Below are 19,753 nucleotides of genomic sequence, written 5' to 3' on the forward strand. Positions count from 1 at the left end.
TTTTGCTCTGTTGAATATCTATTCTTCACTTTTACAACGGAAATTAAGAAGAAAGCCGGATTCGAATAATATGTGCTTTGATAATTATAATTATGTCAACATATCGTCTTCTAGATTGTTAAACAACCTTATATTTCAAAATTAATACTCATTCATTGGGCGGCCACAAGAGACAGTTTAGCAACAATGATTTTTACGCAGGATTGCAAAAACTTCTGATAAGGCAACAGTTTATGACGACCACAACAAGTTTGAAAAGTTTTTAAGCAGATTTTATTCAGTGTCATAAACAAAAACAAATGTTCTATAGTATTAAAAAATATATAGGAATAGAATTTTAGCTATATACATTCAGACTAAGCTTGAAAAATGGACAAGACAGTCAATAAATTGTAATTTTTATTCGTACGATCTCTTTAACAGTAAATTACCATTTCAACCAAGGTGATTTCTTAGAAATTTTTATTACACAAATTCTCAGACTATTAATTAAGAACATGTAATATGGACTTCTTTAACTCTGTATAATATAGTATCTATGTAACATTTTGTACACAATCAGGATCCTGATTAAGAGGTACGAGATAAGGTTGATGTTGCCCAGCTAGAGGATGAAACATTTCCCAATAATATTATTATGACAAGATATAAATCTTAATCATAAGAACTTTACATTGTATTGAATAGGTATGTATGGTAAGGGTTATTCTGCCCGAAGGCAGATCCGAACCTCCACAGAGGTGTTCCTGAGCCGGAGTTTACGTGCGGTAGGCTGGCCAGTTCCTTTCCGCTCCTCCATTCCCTTACCTCCCACCAACAGCGCGTGGCAACCCATCCAGCTCCTGACCACGCCCAATGTTGCTTAACTTCGGAGATCTCACGGGATCCGGTGTTTCAACGCGGCTACGGCGTTGGCATATTGAATAGGTGGTTTTTAATAAATACACATGCTATTTGGACTTAATGTAAAATTCAATATGGACCAACAATGAGAATGATTATATGTAACACACTACAGTTCTGTGAGAAAATTTCTGCGTCCATTACATCATTTCTCAGCCATGAATCAACTCCTATTACAATATCTGGTAAGTATATAATTATTAAATCACTTAATTCTATTCCTTTCTTTACAATACGCCGGGCTGAGTGGCTCAGACGGTTAAGGCGCTGGCTTTCTAACCCCAACTTGGCAGGTTCGATCCTGGCTCAGTCCGGTGGTATTTGAAGGTGCTCAAATACGACAGCCCCGTGTCGGTAGATTTACTGGCACGTAAAAGAACTCCTGCGGGACTAAATTCCGGCACCTCGGCGTCTCCGAAGACCTTTAAAAAGTAGTTAGTGGGACGTAAAACAAGTAACATTATTATTATTATCTTTACAATACTTCTACAGTTCAGCACTAATATTTTTATGTCATCCCTACTTGACTTCCAGTTCCCTGTACCCTTATCACCGCTCCCTAGGCCACCCCGTTTCTCTCAATGTACCACCCTATAACCCTTCTAAAGAAATTTCCTAACCTATATGTACCAATGCAGTTTACGATCTAGAAATCTAACTCCCAGTTTCCCACATACCCACTCCATAGTCTCATTTAAATCCCCAATCACCTTCCAGTCGGTATGCCTCCTACACAGTATTCCACGAATAACAATCTCCGCTTCCTTAAACTTACTCTTGGTGCATTTACCAGATCCCACACATCCCCAGCTATGTTGATATTCATTCATTTATTCATTCATTTATTTAGCTTCCATAGACTGTACAATTACATATTTTGAAATATGCTAACAGTATAGGAGTTGTCAAGCGATTTCCTAATACTAACAATAATATATGCACAACAATGAACATTTTGAAAAAGAAGAAGAGAAACACCACTTACCTCAATGTTAGGACAGCACATCTTAATTTTTTTAATAATATTAATAACCAATATTTACAAGACAAAATAAAAATATATTGGTGTGGTGTTAATAATGTGAACATAGTCAATGTGACATTAACATGTTTTTAAGGCTATATACTAGATTACAAGTTAATAAGTAGTAGCATCATTACCAGCACTTCTTCATGTATTCTTCTGTACTGTAGAAGCAGCTACTCAGCAGGAGATTTTTTAAAGCTGTGGTAAATGAACTGACGGGACTAATATCTTTAATCGTATTTGGAAGCTTATTATACAATCTGATTCCAACAGAGTCTACATGTCTCAAGGCAATGGTTTTACTCTTGTGTTCGATAAAAATATTATTTCTTGTTCGCGTCTGGTAATTGTGATTGTCAAAATTCTTTCTGAAGTGATCAATTTTTTTTTTCACGTGTAGAATGCATTGCATGATGTATATACTTGGTACTGGGAGTATCCTTAGTCTCTTAAATAATGGTCTGCAATGATCTAACCTGTTACGTCTCAATATAATTCAGATAGCTCGTTTCTGTATTCGAAAAATAACATCAAGATTTGATTTGTAACAGCCCCAGAGACCAATAGCATAAGTGATGACTGAATGGAAATATCCAAAATATGCCATTCTAACACATTCTTCACTACAAATATTAGACAAAATCCTTAAGGCAAAACAAATAGAACTCAGAGACTTCACTATTTTTTCAATATGACAATACCATCTTAATTTTTCATCTATATGGACACCTAAAAATTTTGTGGTCAACGTATTTTCAATTGCATTTGCATTTAATATAAGGTTGTGTTTTTTTGCAATTTTGTCATGGTAGTTAGATGCCTTGAATTCCATGTATTGGGTCTTTTTAAAGTTCAATGTTAATTTGTTTTTCCTGAACCATGATTCTAACCTAGACAGGACTGTATTTGCTGTAGTTTCTATAGACGTACGGTCAGGATTATTAATAATTATGTTTGTATCATCAGCATACAGAACTGCAGTTTCTACTTGATTATTGTGAGGAAGATTATTCACATAGATCAAGAAAAGAACAGGCCCCAAAATACTACCCTGCGGAATACCTAAGTCTATGCTTTTACCTGAGAGTGATATGTCTCATTATGCCCTTTACTGTTACAATGTGTAATTTCAACAAACTGGGATCGTTTATTCAGGTATGATCTAAACCAGTCATTAACAATTCCTCTAACTCCAATCTCTTATAATTTGTGCAACAATATTTCATGATCAACAGTATCAAATGCCTTTGAAAGGTCAAGAAATAGTCCTGTCACAGTTTCATCATTGTCAAGAGCATTTACGACCAACTGTGTAAAATGTGATAAAGCAGACAAAGTACTTCTGCCAGCTCTGAACCCATGTTGTGCATTATTTAACAAGTTATATTTGATTAAAAATTTAGTAAGCCGATCTTTCATAGCACATTCAAATATTTTTGAAATAACAGTAAATATTGATATTGGTCTGTAGTTATGTAAATCGTGTAAGTTTCCACTTTTTAAAGACTGGGATAACTTTAGCTATTTTTAGGAGATTAGGAAACTGACCACTAGAAAATGATTCATTGATGAGATAAGTTAAAGGCTGTACCAGATAGTGAGCACATTTTTTAATGAGTTTTGTGGGAACTTCATCTACACCTGTGAAAGTTTTGTTCTTCAAAGATTGTATGATTTTAAAAACTTCCAGTTCTGTTACTGGAGTTAACTGCATAGAGTTTTGCACAAAGGTTGGGAGTTCTGGTAATACATCAGATTTATTTGCATTTTCAAGTTTGTATGGTAGGGATAGGAAGAAATCATTTATATAATTAGCCAAATGATGAGGGTCATTCATTTGTATTCCCTTATCATTTTTTATGGCAGCAACTTTATTTCCAACTGCATGTCTGTTGGTTTCTCCCTTGATTACCTTCCATATGGTTCGTGATTTATTGCACGACTCTTTAACTTTCCTGTTATTGTGCATTATCTTAGCCATCCTAAGAACTCTTCGATAGACTGATTTGTAGTTTTTAACATACTTACAAAAAACCTGGTCACAACTCTGCTGTGCTAATCTACTTAGTAATTTACATTTTTGACTTGAGATCCGTATACCCTTCGTGATCCATGGCTTTTTTGAAGATTCATTAATTACTGCAAGTTTTTTGGAAAATGTAATTCAAATTCCATTAAAAAATGCTTAAAAAGGTTCTATACTTTTGCTCAATGCTATGACCGAATGTTATTGGAGTCCAGGTCTGAAGTTTAAGGGTTTCAATGAAACTGCCACATGCAGCTGCAGAGAAAAAACGAGTTAATTGTGCTTGCTTTATTTTGGTTGAATGCTTGCTAGCATTCTCAAATTCTAGTTGTAAAATTTGAGCATGATGATCTGATAATCCAAAATTTATATTGGATGCTTGCATTTTAGAACAATGGAAATTAATACAAATGTTGTCTATCGTTGTAGCTGAGGTGGCAGTTACCCGAGTGGGTGTAAAAATTAAGTGTTTTAGATTACAGCTTTGAAGAACATGCAGTAGTTGTGATGTTGATGGAAGGTTTTCTTCAGCAAAATCTATGTTAGAATCACCACAAAGTATTACTTCTGCTATTCCTACCGAAAATGTTATGAAGGACTTGATCTAATTTTTCTAAGAAAATCTCCACATCAGCATCCGGTGAACGGTACACGGTTAACAGAATTACCCTTTTACCATAGGGAAGCTTAAATTCCACTGAAGTTAGTTCAAAATCTAATTCAGAATTATGCACTTCAAGATCCTTCCTTTCTTTACATTCAATTCCTGACTTAGCAAAAATACAAACTCCCCCATGCTCTTTATTTATTCAAGTTCATCATTTTTACACCAATGTTCATCCAAACAGATAAACATAACATCCTGTATTGAACTTAAAATTACTTGTAATTCTAAAATTTTATTTTTAAGACATTGAATGTTCTGATGAAATATTTTGAACCGCCTATTCCTACCCTCCAAGTCATTACCGGTATTTAATTCTGGACCCACATTTTCGATTGAAATGTTATTGGGTCCAGAATCTAACACACGTTTCCCGGACTAGGTAGTTCTAGGACAGTCTTTTCCTGATCTTTACTTGTAATGATGTTACTTATTAACTACTTGTACCTGCTTGTCTTATGTTGTTAGTGCCAACGTGAAACACTACCACCTTTAGGTTCAGAATCGCCATTAAAGAAAGTGTTAAACTTGGCATGAAAACGTTAGTCGTACATAACATTGAAAATGGAAGAAAGTTGACGTGCCTGATCTGGTGACATGTGAACATATTCTACAAACCTAGAGGAGGGTGCAATGAAATTGTGATGCAAATAATAATCATGGAATATAATTTAGAGTATGTTTATGGGCAAGCAGGGGAAGATAAAGAAAAAAGTACTTGTGTTATTTCTAAATAAAGAAGTTGGTACTGTACAAGCCACACTCTAGTTATAAGTTTAACTGTAGAGATCGGGTCAGCTAGGAAGACATCTGGGAGCGCGTGCGCACTTTGGACTATCTCGCATAGCGTATCCCCTCCTAACAGAGCTCCTGCTGTAAGGACAGGTCAGTGCCTAAGTTTACACTCAGCTGCCGCGCTCTGCTTTCTAATTTCCCGTTGAGTAGTAACTGTGGTTAGTGGTGGTGTACGTTAGGCCTATCTGTGACAGTATGGAAGGCGTTAAAAGTAGCGTGCATCGTAAGGTGCTAAAGAGTCAGACTCGTGCAGTAATCTTCTAAATGCATTCATTTCGCCTAGGCATGTCTGTAATTTACAGCCGGAAGGGAATTCCACGAACTGAAAATCTGCGGAGTGTTACATGTCAGTTATAACAAATATTTCAGGTCAACTGTACGTCGCCACAACACTGAGCGACTAGGGGAAGTCAGCGTTCTCGCTCCCACGGCTCTGTTTTCTCACTCGCACACTTCCCCTCACCGGATGTCTTCCTAACTGGCCCGATCTCTACAAGCTAAAACACTTTAATAATAATAATAAGTTAGGTATAGTGCACAAATGTGCAAAGTAAATTTTGAGATCAAAAAGTTCCATACAAAAAAACTTTGCACTGGTGCATTTTCTCCACTTCACAGAGAAGCATAAGATCATGGCTATGTTTTTAGACTTAGAAGATGAGAGCAAGTTCATTTACACAATTCTGTAATCTTTTGAGTAGCGGAGAAAATGTATGAGTGAAACGTGCGCTTGTCTGTAATGGAGCACACGAGTGTAGAGGTGTGATTAAGTATTTTTCATGAAGAAAAAATACAATACTGATGGAATGAAACAAAGATTTGTTCACAAATTTATCTACAGTCATAGATTGGGGTACATTAGTTATACTCGGTGTAATGGAGAATGATAGGGAAAGTACAAAATGTGCTGTTGAGTTCTTATCTGGTTTACATGGTGACTGAACACAGCATCGGCACAAGTACTACTCCTCATAGCGGAAATGGCTGGGTCATCATTTAATTCGAGGGCCAGTCTATCACACTTGAAGGAGAGAAACTCTTGACCAAGTGCTGACTTCACATCGATGTTCAAATCGCTACCAAGTACGATGGGTAGTAAATTATAATCATTCTCACAAAGCTTGCGTTCTTATAGGAATATATAGATGATGTTGCTGGCCTAGTATACTTACATGATGAAACTGCTTGTCTCAGTTACATTAGTGTCAGGAAATTTTGATGCTAATTCTAGATAGATCTTCAGCCCAAAAACATACCTAAGTTAAATGTGTCACTTCTCACACATTATGATGACATCTATCACATTATTTTTCCCATAACCAACAATTCCCTGTCTGCATCAGCCCTTGTTTAGAGCCATTTCTGATAAGCCTTCTTTTTATGTATACAAGCTGCTCTCACTTCATCATTCCACCAAGATGTTTGTTTTTCCCCATTTTTACACACAGTTGTTCCTAGGCATTTCCTTGCTGTTTCTACTACAGTATCCCTGTATGCCACCCATTCTCTTTCTATATCCTGAACCTGCTCACTGTCCACTGTTTGAAATTTCTCATTACTCATATCCATGTACTTCTGTCTAATTTCCTCGTCCTGGAAATTTTCTACTCTTATTCATTTGTAGACAGATTTCACTTTCTCTGTCTTAAGCCTAGAAATACTTGGATCACTACAGATCAGATAGTGGTCTGTATCATCGAAAAATCCCTGAAAATCCCATACATTCCTAACATTTCCTGAAGTGGTCCTGATAGAGTCTAATATGGACCTGGTAGTGGCCCTGATATAGTCTATTATGGACCTGGTACCCCTACCCTCCCATGTGCAGTGGTGAATAGCCTTATGCTTGAAGAAAGTATTCGTAACTGCTAATCCCATACTAGCACAGAAGTCCAGCAAACGCTTCCCATTGCTGTTAGCTTCCTTATCTTTCCCACATTTACCAATCACCCTATTGTATCCTTGAGTTCTATTTCCTACTCTTGCATTGAAATCGCCCATTAGTACTGTTCTATCCTTGCTGTTGACCCTGACCACGATGTCACTCAATGCTTCATAAAACTTGTCAACTTCATCCTCATCTGCACCCTCTCATGATGAATTCACTGAGACAATTCTCGTCCTAATTTCTCCAACTGCCAAATATACCCACATCATTTGCTCATTTACGTGCCTAAGAGAAACTAAAATACGTACAATACTATTCCTGATAAACAGCCCTACCCCACACTCTGCCCTCCCCTTTTTAACACCCCTCAAGTACACTTTATAATCTCCTATCTCTTCCTTGTTATCTCCCCTTACCTGAATATCACTTACTCCTAGCACATACAGATGCATCTTCTTTGCTAACTCAGCCAGTTCTACTTTGTTTCTTCTGTAAGCCCCATTAATATTGACAGCTCTCCATCAAATTCCATTTTGTTCAGTAAGTTGTCTCCAAGGAGTCCCTCGCCTGTCAAATGGGAGTGAGACTCCGTTACTCCCGTAGGTCCGAGGCTTGCTTAAAATGTTGTGAGATCGGTCAATTAGTGAAGCAAGGTGCTACCCCACTTACACATAGTCCAAGTGAGGTTCTCTCACTTAATGTTAAGAATTTCATTATGGTCCGTATTGAATCAAAATTTGCAATGTGATGAAGGATAAAGGATTTCCACCTGTTCAATACATTGACATAGTGACTTAATTAAAATATCACATTTTTATTATTATCATTATGGTACCGGTTTCGGCATCTCCCATGCCATCATCAGCGAATGAAAATTTGCAAGGTATTATAGGTAATTACATGAAATATTTATGCAGTATGGAAGCATATACAGAGCATCTATCTAGTGTTCTGAAATTTTACAATTATGTGTACGGTATATATACATTAAAATATGTGTGATTAAAATACAAGACCGCTTAATCTTTTAAGATGTTAGACACGCCATAAAACACAACACCTTCTTGTGTGTCAAAAAGGTATTTTTTACTGCTAAAATATATGTGAATGGCCTTGAAGAGTACAAGGTGTTCCTTTTTAAAACTTTACCTTCAGTCTTTATACACTATCTGACGTACTGAATTCAATACTGATTTCTAGAACATTATTCCTTTTGTTTATGTGATTAGGGTATTTAATCATTGTGACTTTGCATTCCAGCTCCTTACATACACCACGCTTGGCCACTTCGAGTTAGAGGTCCGTGTTGGGTCGAGATCGATATTAACTTGTCAAAATCCACCTGATATTGAAATTTTCAAGATCTCATCTATCAACGCACGGCCTCAGCCTTACAATAATTTTCGAACAACACTAAAATGCAGAGTTCAAGCTTAAATCATATGAGATGTTTTAGAATAGCTACACAAAGACTGTGACATTCTAAGAAAAAATCTGTATATCATAGAAATATCAGGAATACATACTAGGTGGAACTGATTCATATAAATATGAACAATGATTAAATACCCTAATCACATAAACAAAAGAAACAATGTTCTATTTGCCACCGTTAGATAGATAGATAGATAGATAGATAGATAGATAGATAAGTAGATAGATAGATAGATAGATAGACAGATAGATAGATAGATAGATAGATAGATAGATAGATAGATAGATAGATAGATAGATAGATAGATAGATAGATAGATAGATAGATAGATAGATAGATAGATATTTCAATAATTAATTCCAACGAGCCAAAGGCTCATACAGAGGAACTGTACAATGAATAATATATTCAATGGCGGATCTACAAACTCTGATACTTACAATAATATAATCAGGTGACTTAAACAGTAAAAGTAGACACATCAATACAGAAAGTGTAAAAAATAAAATACCATTCAATAGTTCCTTAATTATGCTTACTTAAACTATTTAGTACTACAAGTGAGTAACAATGCAACAGGATTGACAAAGCGGGCGAGTGTTTGTTTTAAACATTACCTACCTATTTATATTTCACCTATGAAGTATCCACGGGCGACCATATGACACTTTGTAGGGAGGGGCCCAGACCTAGGGGTACGTAGTATTTTTAATATTTTGGAAGATAAATGGCGACTTGTATTCTGCGACAGAATAACCCACGGTATCCCCTGCCTGTTGGTGGGGAACGGTACTACCACTTCTACGTAATACTGACTTTTAAATCATTTTCTTGAAAGGAAAACACCTGATTACAGTAGATTTTTGCCTTTCCCTGAGAGCTAGAGGGGGCCGCGGCCCCACCTTGCCCCCGGGTATGGGCGCCCTTGGAAGTATCTATTCCATAGATTTTCCTTTGCCTTTCGTTTGAAAGTGATTAAAGTAGGGGCAATTTTTATGTCAGCAGGAAGTTTGTTGTATGCTTGAATTGCTGAGAATTTACAACTGTTCTTCCCATATTTTGAAGAGTGGATGTGATACAAGGCCAAATCATCTGCATGTCTAGTTTGATACCTGTGGTTGTCTGTATTGGTTATTAAAGTAGTGTTGTGAAATACTATGTTTCTTTTTATTTTATACATTAGTATGACAGAATTAAGCTCTGTAATTATGCTGAGAGGTGGAAGTTTGGCCTGAGTGTATAAGTATTTTACTGGGGTGTATAATGATAAGTTAAATATGTTCCTTATTGCCCTGTTCTGTGTCACCATAAGTTCATTCAGGGAAGACTTTATACAATGTGACCAAATTACACATAAGTACTGCAAGTGGCTATGTACTAGTGAATAATACATTTGTAGGAGGAGGTGTTTAGGGATCAAATATCTAAGTCTTTTTAGTAACCCAGCAACTGGGGCGATTTTTCAACATGGTCATTCCAGGTCAGGTTCTCATCAATAATTAATCCAAGATATTTCACTTTATTTACTTTTTCTATTTCCGTATCATTTATGATTAATTTATCACTATTTGAGTGAAGGATTTTTTGTTTTGAAATAAGCATGTATTTAGTTTTCTGCAGATTCATTGTCAATTTGTTACACTGGTACCAGTGTAAGAGAGTGAGTATGTTCTGCTGCATCAGTATCTAATTCAGTACGTCAGATAGTGTATAAAGACTGAAGATAAAGTTTTAAAAAGGAACACCTTGTACTCTTCAAGGCCATTCACATATATTTTAGCGGTAAAAAAGATCTTTTTGACACACAAGAAAGTGTTGTGTTTTATGACGTGTCTAATATCTTAAAAGATTAAGTGGTCTTGTATTTTAATCACACATATTTTAATGTATATATACCGTATATATAATTGTAAAATTTCAGAACACTAGATAGCATGCTCTGTATATGTTTCCATACTGCATAAATATTTCATGTAATTACCTATAATACCTTGCAAATTTTCATTGGCTGATGATGGCATGTGAGATGCCGAAACCGGTACATAATGATAATAATAAAAATGTGATATTTTAATTAAGTCACTCTGTCAATGTATCGAACAGGTGGAAACCCTCTATCCTTAATCGCATTGAGGTTCTCTCCTCGCGTTAGGGACCACGGTGGATTGTACAGTCCTAGCCGCCTGAGTACGAGGGCCATGATTCAGATTATGTCTGAGATGCCCACTCCCATTCTATAGCAACTGGTATCCCGACTCTCAGGACCACTTAAAAAGCCACTCAGCCGTTGCCCATGCTTCACAAACTAGGACATGACTACAGTAACCCACACCATGAACCACCTACAAATTAAAAACAAAAATAAACAATAGCTTTATAAGCACAGTCCATCAGTTGCTCCATATGTATAAAATAAACAACAGCACCAGAAGCACGATCCATCACTTGCTCCATATGTACAAAATAAACAATAGAACCAGAAGTATAGTCTATCACTTGCTTCACATATTTAAAATAAACAATAACACTTTTAGCACAGGATGCAGGAGCTATGCAGACGCAAAACATACTGCACAGGACTGAGCCAGTTGGGGAAGATGCATCGCAGGGGCAAACCAGTCATTAGACTAAATTACTCAAGGAGGAAGAAAAAGAAGCACTGTCCATCATCTACTCCACATACATATAATAAACAATAGCACCTGAACCACAATCCATCACTTGCTCCATATGTATAAAATAAACAATAGCACCAGAAGCACTGTCCATCACTTGCTCCATATGTATAAAATAAACAGTAGCACCAGAAGTATAGTCTATCACTTGCTTCACATATTTAAAATAAACAATAACTCGGGTAGCACAGGATGCACGAGCTATGCAGACTCAAAACATACTGCACAGGACTGAGCCAGTTGGGGAAGATGCATCGCAGGGGCAAACCAGTCATTACACTGAATTACTCAACGAGGAAGAAAAAGAAGAAGCACTGTCCATCATCTACTCCATATACATATAAAAAACAATAGCACCTGAACCACAATCCGTCAGTTGTTCCACCAGTAATGAGAGGTGTATGATGTATCAGTGTGGGTTTATCTTTATTCTGTTTTGTAAATGAAATTAAAAAGTGAATGATAACACTTGAGGAACATGAAGAAACGAAATCACACTAAACAAAACTGGCCAAGAACTTTAACCAGCATAGTTATGTTCATTATCACCTTCTTGCAAATGATAGAGCTGTGGATGAACTATGGTGGAAGCAATGGTTTTATCCTGCACTTCATTCTTTTTAAGCTTTTTTGTAGATGACTTCTTTGTTGAGAAGAATGACTGTTTTTGAACATTTTTGTTTGGAGTTTCACACTCTACTGTTTGTGTTGGTGTAAAGCTAGTTTCTTTCTGACTGTCATTGGAACAAAGTGAAGCTGTAAAACCTTCAACAGTTTTAAGCTGCTTCAGAACTTCTTTTAGCTTATCCTTATCATTTTGAAGTAGTATAATTTCCCTATCGTTACCTGAATTGTTTTTTTAATTTCTTACATAATACTTTCTGGTGTAGCTTCTGCAGGTTTGTGCAATTGCTTCATGTGACATTGCAGTTCTAAGCAACCATCATTTCCTAGGGAAGAGGGAAGTGCTTGTTGAGAGGTACTAACAAGGTTTTGTGTTAAATGCATGATACAGTAGTGGACATGTTTGCATATCATGGTTCTGGTAAGAAAATCCAGGCAGCTGCAGGAGAATGCATGCACACAGATTTAGCACTTATCACAGAGCAACTGACAACAGTTCTCCAGCAATTTTCTCTCAACATGGTACATGCCAACTTTCCATTCATATTCATTTTCATGAATTATTCCTTCCTGCATTGTCAATGCAGTTTCATGCCTCTTTTCAAACTCTTTAAAATATTTATGGTGCTTGCCTTTTATTAATTTCTGTATTCTGTCAAATTCCTTATCTCGCACTAACTGTAAGAGAGCATGTATACTCTTATCAAGTCTTTTAACACGCACACCTCCCAAATATTCATATTTTATGCTTCTGTGAACTCTTTCTAGATGCATGTTTGTGCTTACATCACAACCTATTCTGAAGCATTTCGCCCACAGCTGTGGAATACTTCTATAATATCTTCCAAAATACAAACCAAAGTTTTGGGTCTCTGGATCTTGTGCACATTCTTCACAAAAATCTTCAAGTGCCCGTGAAAAGTCCTTTTAATGACGAAGAGAATGAAGAATCTTCAAGGAACTCATGACCTTTGCCCGTTTTTATGCATTTTTAATTTTGGAGGAATTCTCAGTCCATGCTTTAAACACATGCCATAGACATAGCAATCTATGACCTGGCTCTCCCATGATACTCTTCCATGCCATGTAATACGTTTCAGTGATGTCACTCATAAAGAATTTGGTATATAGAGAACCAGTTCTTTCCTTAATTTTCATGAAGAGTAATTCATAAATATAACAGTCTCTTCTATTCGAAAACATGAAAAATACAGGGAAACCTTCGTTGTAGTCATCTAATTCTAATACTGTTGTTAGTTCAAAGTCATAACCATTTAGGCCATGTGTTCCATCTATACAGATGGCATTCCTTGAAAATTTTATTAGCAAATGCTTCTGTGCTTCATTCATAAGCACAATGCAAAAGTCATTCCTTGACAGTTCATGTGATTCATCCCCCTGTTTTTTGTAAAATATCACAGGATTTTGTTCCCCAAGCTTCAGTGATTCCTGCACAAAAATGTCAACACTACAGGAATCGTTTACATGACGCTGCCCTGAAAAATATTTAAATTGAATTCTGTTCTTATATTGTTCAGGTCGATTCTTGTTATAAGGTCAGATCTCTTCACTTCAGAGCCAACATTTTCCCGAACAGAATTTAGCACCGTTTTGACAGGCAGACCTAAACTCATCTGACCTGCTAAACACTCTCTCTCTGCCTTTGTAAGTTCGAGATGTTTTATTTCCTGCCCATGACCATAATGAATAGGCCAAAACACTACATTTGTTTTTCCCCCGCTGTCACTTTGCAATGGCTGGTGCAACCTGCATTGATCTTTGAAGATCCATGTGCTTTAGAAGCTCTCTGCCTTGGTGCTCTACATTCACGAGACTTTCCTGAGCGATTGCAGTCATAGTAAATAATTTCGGAACCATCAGTTCTTCTTCTTCTTGTCCTGCGATAATACTGTGAGTTGTTTTCTCGTTGCTTCTGTCTCAGCCACTCTTAAAAATCTGAAAAAGAAAGAGTTTAAATAACTATCACATATCTGCAAGCCCATTAATTTTGCATTATAAAATCATCTGGAATGGTTCAAGGTGTGGATTACAGTAGTCACGTCCTAGTTCTTGAACTATGGCCAATGGCTGAGTGGCCTAGTAAATGGTTCTGAGAGTCAGGATACTAGTTGCTATAGAATAGGAGTGGGCATCTCGGACATATTTTGAGTCATGGACCCCCTTATTCTCAAGTGGCTAGGACTATACAATCCACCGGTGGTCTCTAGCTAGACTACAATCCATCGGTGGTCTCTAATCCATTAGAGAAGAAATTCTCACTGGGAATATGTGTAACTAGGGTAGCATCCTGCTTCACAGGATATTTACCTAGAACATTCAGAACATTTTAAGCAAGCATCAGACCTACGGGAGTCGGAGAGTCCCACTTCCATTTGACAGGTAAAGGACTCCTTGAAACAACTTTGCATAAGAAATGGAATTTGATGGGGAGCTATCAGTTTCAATAGGGCTTATGGAAGAAAGTAAATAATTTCGGAACCATCAGCTCTTCTTCTTCTTGTCCTGCGATAATACTGTGACTCCTTGAAACAACTTTGCATAAGAAATGGAATTTGATGGGGAGCTTATCAGTTTCAATAGGGCTTATGGAAGAAAGTAAATAATTTCGGAACCATCAGTTCTTCTTCTTCTTCTTGTCCTGCGATAATACTGTGAGTTGTTTTCTCGTTGCTTCTGTCTCAGCCACTCTTCAAAATCTGAAAAAGAAAGAGTTTAAATAACTATCACATATCTGCAAGCTCATTAATTTTGCATTATAAAATCATCTGGAATGGTTCAAGGTGTGGATTACAGTAGTCACGTCCTAGTTCTTGAACTATGGCCAATGGCTGAGTGGCCTAGTAAATGATTCTGAGAGTCAGGATACTAGTTGTTATAGAATAGGAGTGGGCATCTCGGACATATTTTGAGTCATGGACCCCCTTATTCTCAAGTGGCTAGGACTATACAATTCACCGGTGGTCTCTATCTAGACTACAATCCATCGGTGGTCTCTAATCCATTAGAGAGGAAATTTTCACTGGGAATATGTGTAACTAGGGTAGCATCCTGCTTCACAGAATATTTACCTAGAACATTCAGAACATTTCAAGCAAGCATCAGACCTACGGGAGTCGGAGAGTCCCACTTCCATTTGACAGGTAAAGGACTCCTTGAAACAACTTTGCATAAGAAATGGAATTTGATGGGGAGCTATCAGTTTCAATAGGGCTTATAGAAGAAAGTAGAACTGGTTGATTCAGCAAATCTGTATGGGTTATGAGTAATGATATTACGGTAAGGGTAGATAATGACAAATCCACAGCCTGTTTCCAGTCATTTGATCGGGTCAGGGATGGAATGAATGAAGCCCCTATCTAGCGGCGAGGATAGGAAATGTGCCGGCTGCCGAAGCTTGTCGCACTCCCCTGGGGCAATGATAAATGACTGATAGATGAAATGCAATATGAATGGCGAGTGTTGCTGGAATGAATGATGACAGGGAAAACCGGAGTACCCGGAGAAAAACCTGTCCCGCCTCCGCTTTGTCCAGCACAAATCTCACATGGAGTGACCGGGATTTGAACCACGGTATCCAGCGGTGAGAGGCCGGCGCGCTGCCGCCTGAGCCACGGAGGATTTCTAGATAATGACAAAGAGTTAGTAAATTATAAAGTGTTCTTAATAGGTGCTAACCCGGTCACAAAAGCCCAGAATAACGGCCGAGAGGATGCGTCTTTCTGACCACACGACCCCTCGTAATCTGCAGGCCTTCGGGCTGAGCAAAGGTCGCTGGGCAGGCCAAGGCCCTTTCAAGGGCTTTAAGTGCCATGGGGTTTGGGGTTTAATAGGTGTTAAAAGGGAACGGCAGTGTGGGTTTAAGACTTTTCCTCAGGAATACTATTGCATGCAACATAGTTTCTCTTAGGCATGTAAATGAGCAAATGATGTGGGTAGATTTAGCAGTTGGAGGAATTAGTAGGTATGATAACTATCTTACTATATTTACCATGTGAGGATGCAGATGAGGATGAAGTTGACAAGTTTCATGAATCGGTGAGTGACATCATAGTCTGGATCAACTACAAAGATAAGATAGTGCTAATAGGCGATTTTGTTGCGAGAGACAGAAATAAAACTGAAGGATATGACAAGGTGATGGGTAAATGTGAGAAAGATATGTAACAGGAAGCTAATAGCAATGGAAACCTTTACTGGACTTCAGTGGTAATTTTCAAGCATAAGGGGGTAGGAGCACCAGATCCATAATAGACTATCATAACCGGCCTTCTATTCAGGAAATCTGTTAGGATGTTCAGCTATTCCAAGGATTTTTAATGATACAGACCATTATCTGATCTGTAGCGAACTAAATATCTCTAGTCCTAGGATAGAGAAACTGAAATAAGTCTTCAGACGAATAAGGGTAGAAAATCTGCAGGATGGGGCAATTAGACAGAAGTCATGAATATGATTACTAAAAAAGTTCAAAACAAAAGACAGTAAGTAAATTCAGGATATAGAAAGAAAATGGGCAGTGTACAGGGATGCTGTAGTAGAAACAGCAACGGAATATCTAGGAACAACTGTGTGTAAAAATGGGAAAAAGCAAACATCTTGGTCGAATGATATAGTGAGAGCAGCTTGTAAATGTAAAAAGAATGTGTATCAGAAATGGATGTTAGGATGTGTGACATGCCACAGTGCCTCATGTCTTCCATCAACTCATTGTCGTTCAAGATAAGATGACAGTGGTAGATATCTCCACAAACCAGGTTCGAGGTTTTGTGCTATTTCACTCTGATGGGGATTTTGCCAAAGTGGTCGCACTTGAGCAACTGATCAGCTTGAAGTGGAGTGCGAGTCTTGAATACCAAACCACAATTGTGCATTTTCTTTAAGTCTTGCAGTTTGCCTTAGACACCTTCAGTGTATCTACAGAACAAAACAGACTTCACCACCTTGAAATCTTACCCATCAGTTCTGGTTGCACGCAGGAACCTAGGGAAGCTGGATCGCATGCTTTCATGTTGTGCCTGTTCCCAAGGGGTTGCCCTCCTGAGGGAATCGCAAGTTAAAGGCTTGGGTGGCGGACGAATCTGGGCAGATCTGAAACGTTTTGAAGCCATGCCGAGAAACATCCTCCCCAAATGCCACCCACTCAAATCAGGGGCCTCTGTAGCCGAACCAAGCTGCCGAGGCAATACCCACCTGGTTGTAGGAGGTATTGCCCGGGTCGAATGTTGAACAGTGCCTAATACAGGCTGACTGAGGCTATGAACAAAAGGACTCCCTTCTTCAAATCACTTACAATAGCATGTACCCCATTGCGTATACAGAGTGATAAGTATAGATTTAAAAAAGTCCTTCTGACATTAGGCTGTGCAGGGACCTGCATTGTAAGGCGGATACTACTGCTGAGTACATGGCGCTCCCACCCAACTGGACTCTTGGGATACCATCTGGGCTTTTCAGCATCATCACACACGTCAGAATTTTGATTCAGTCTACAACTAAACCTCAAGAAAAAATAAAACGATAAAGAGGGGACCAATGGCCACATGACACTTTTAGTTGCCTTCTACGACAGGCAGGAATTACCTGCGGATGTATTCAGCCCCTCCCATCCACAGGCGGTACAACACATGGTACTAAAGCCACAATCCATTTCCGCACCTAGGTTGCCCCTTTGAGTCACCTCTTATGGCAAGCAGGGGATACCGTGGGTGTATTCTTCATCTGCATCCCCCACCCACAAGGGGTTACACTAGTCTGTTTTCAGTACAACTCTGCTTTATGGAAGTGAAATTTGGGTGGACTCAGAATGTATTATTCATACGTTAGAAGTAACAAACATGAATGTAGCGTGAATGATTGCTGAAAAAACGGGTGGGAACAATGGCAACAGGGCACTCGGAATGAGGACGTAAAGGAAAAGTTAGGAGTGAACTCTATTAATGAAGCTGTATGCATAAACCAGCTTTGGTGGTGGACCATGTGAGGCAAATGGAGGAGAATTTGTTACCTAGGAGAATAATGGACGGGTCCGGTAAAGAAGCTGTCCTCGCTAATTTGGGTTTCAGAAATTTTTTAACGTAAGGGCGATTCTGACCATGTCCTAAGAAGGATCTTAGGGGCAAAATTAATGATTTTTCACAATTTGTAAGTGATTATACCCATCGCCTGCGAGGGCATAAAGGGAAAATAAAAAAGAAGTAAGTGATTATTAAATGAAAATATTTCCTAAGCTCTAAGACTATTTAGCCACGGTAGCCATGTTTATGATGTCATAGTTCACAGTCAAATTGTTGAAGGTCACCACGATTAAATTATGGCATCACACGCCAACATTTGACATTTAAATTTGTGTATAAACACAAACAATGCACACCATGGATTACAGCAGAAAATGATTCCTTCACATCACAAACTACTAAGTTCACCACTGAACTCACAATGTACCTTGGTCATGGAGGTTAAGACAAGTACAGGGACACCAAGACAATGATGGTTAGACTCGGTTTCGAATGATTGAAAGATAAGATGTATGGTACTAAACGTGGTCACAGAGCTAGTTAGAAATATAGGATTGTGGAGGTGTAGAGTAAATTCACAGAGGTTTGCAGACTGAACACTGAACAGTCTATAATGATGATGTAAATTAACTAGTGCATTTCACCATTGTGCATGTTTAAATTGCCACTGAATAGTAATTTTTTTAAACCTTAAATTAATAACAGAATCTGACAGAGCAAAATATGTAATTGAATGTTTAAGTACGTAGGGTATGTAGGGAAAGAAATATCTTACCTTGGAAGGAATCAAATATCAACTCTTGCTTAGAGCTATGAATTTGATGTTGTTCTTCAAGATGTGTAATTAAATCTACTTTGAAATGGAAGCTTGCAGTACACAGAGGTTCCAAACAGCGATTCATTACTTCCTCCTTCTCTCCATGGACTAATTGCATATGTCCCCCAATATTTTTAGAATTAATACTCATATTTCACTGACAGCAAAAGATCTGGTAAGTCGACAAAGTCCATACAGAATCCAAGAGATTGTACCAAAATTCAAGTGGAGTTAAACATAATAATGGATCAAGTGAAACATGCCGAGCAAACTGATTTATTATTATCATTAATTAAAAGACCAGAGAACAGTAAATCGCGCAAACTTCATCCTGAATCCAAGACGATATACCAAAAACCAAGCAGAGTTAAACGTAATAATAGACAAGCCCAGAATAATAACTGTAAATCGAGAATTTCATCTAGAATCCACGACAATTTTTAATGTAATCATAGATCAAGTGAAACACATCGGACGCACAGAAAGCTAAATAAAGTGGCAGGTTATTGCGCAACGCTACGAAGTACCTTCGTCCCTCTAAAAGTTCAAATCATCGGCCCTTGCCGCCAAACGCTAGGAAGTAGAACGCGGTAAAAATCCAAATTCGCAAGGAAGTACTACGCGATAGAAATTCAAATCGCTGGCTATTACCGCCATTGTAATAGTTTAGTTGAAGGCTGACAGATGACACATACAAAACACACCTTTAACGCTCACACGGCTATTCTTCTTCTTCTTGAAAGGTGTGGTTGGACTCATGTGTTATCCCTTACCGCTCCTTACAAGCATTCTCTTTGCTTGCAAGTTGTGCAGAAAACAGGGTGTGCAGCGAGGAATCCAGGTGGCCGAGTGTTGGACGAGTAT

Source organism: Anabrus simplex, chromosome 1 (assembly GCF_040414725.1).
Source record: "Anabrus simplex isolate iqAnaSimp1 chromosome 1, ASM4041472v1, whole genome shotgun sequence".
Lineage (NCBI taxonomy): Eukaryota > Metazoa > Arthropoda > Insecta > Orthoptera > Tettigoniidae > Anabrus > Anabrus simplex.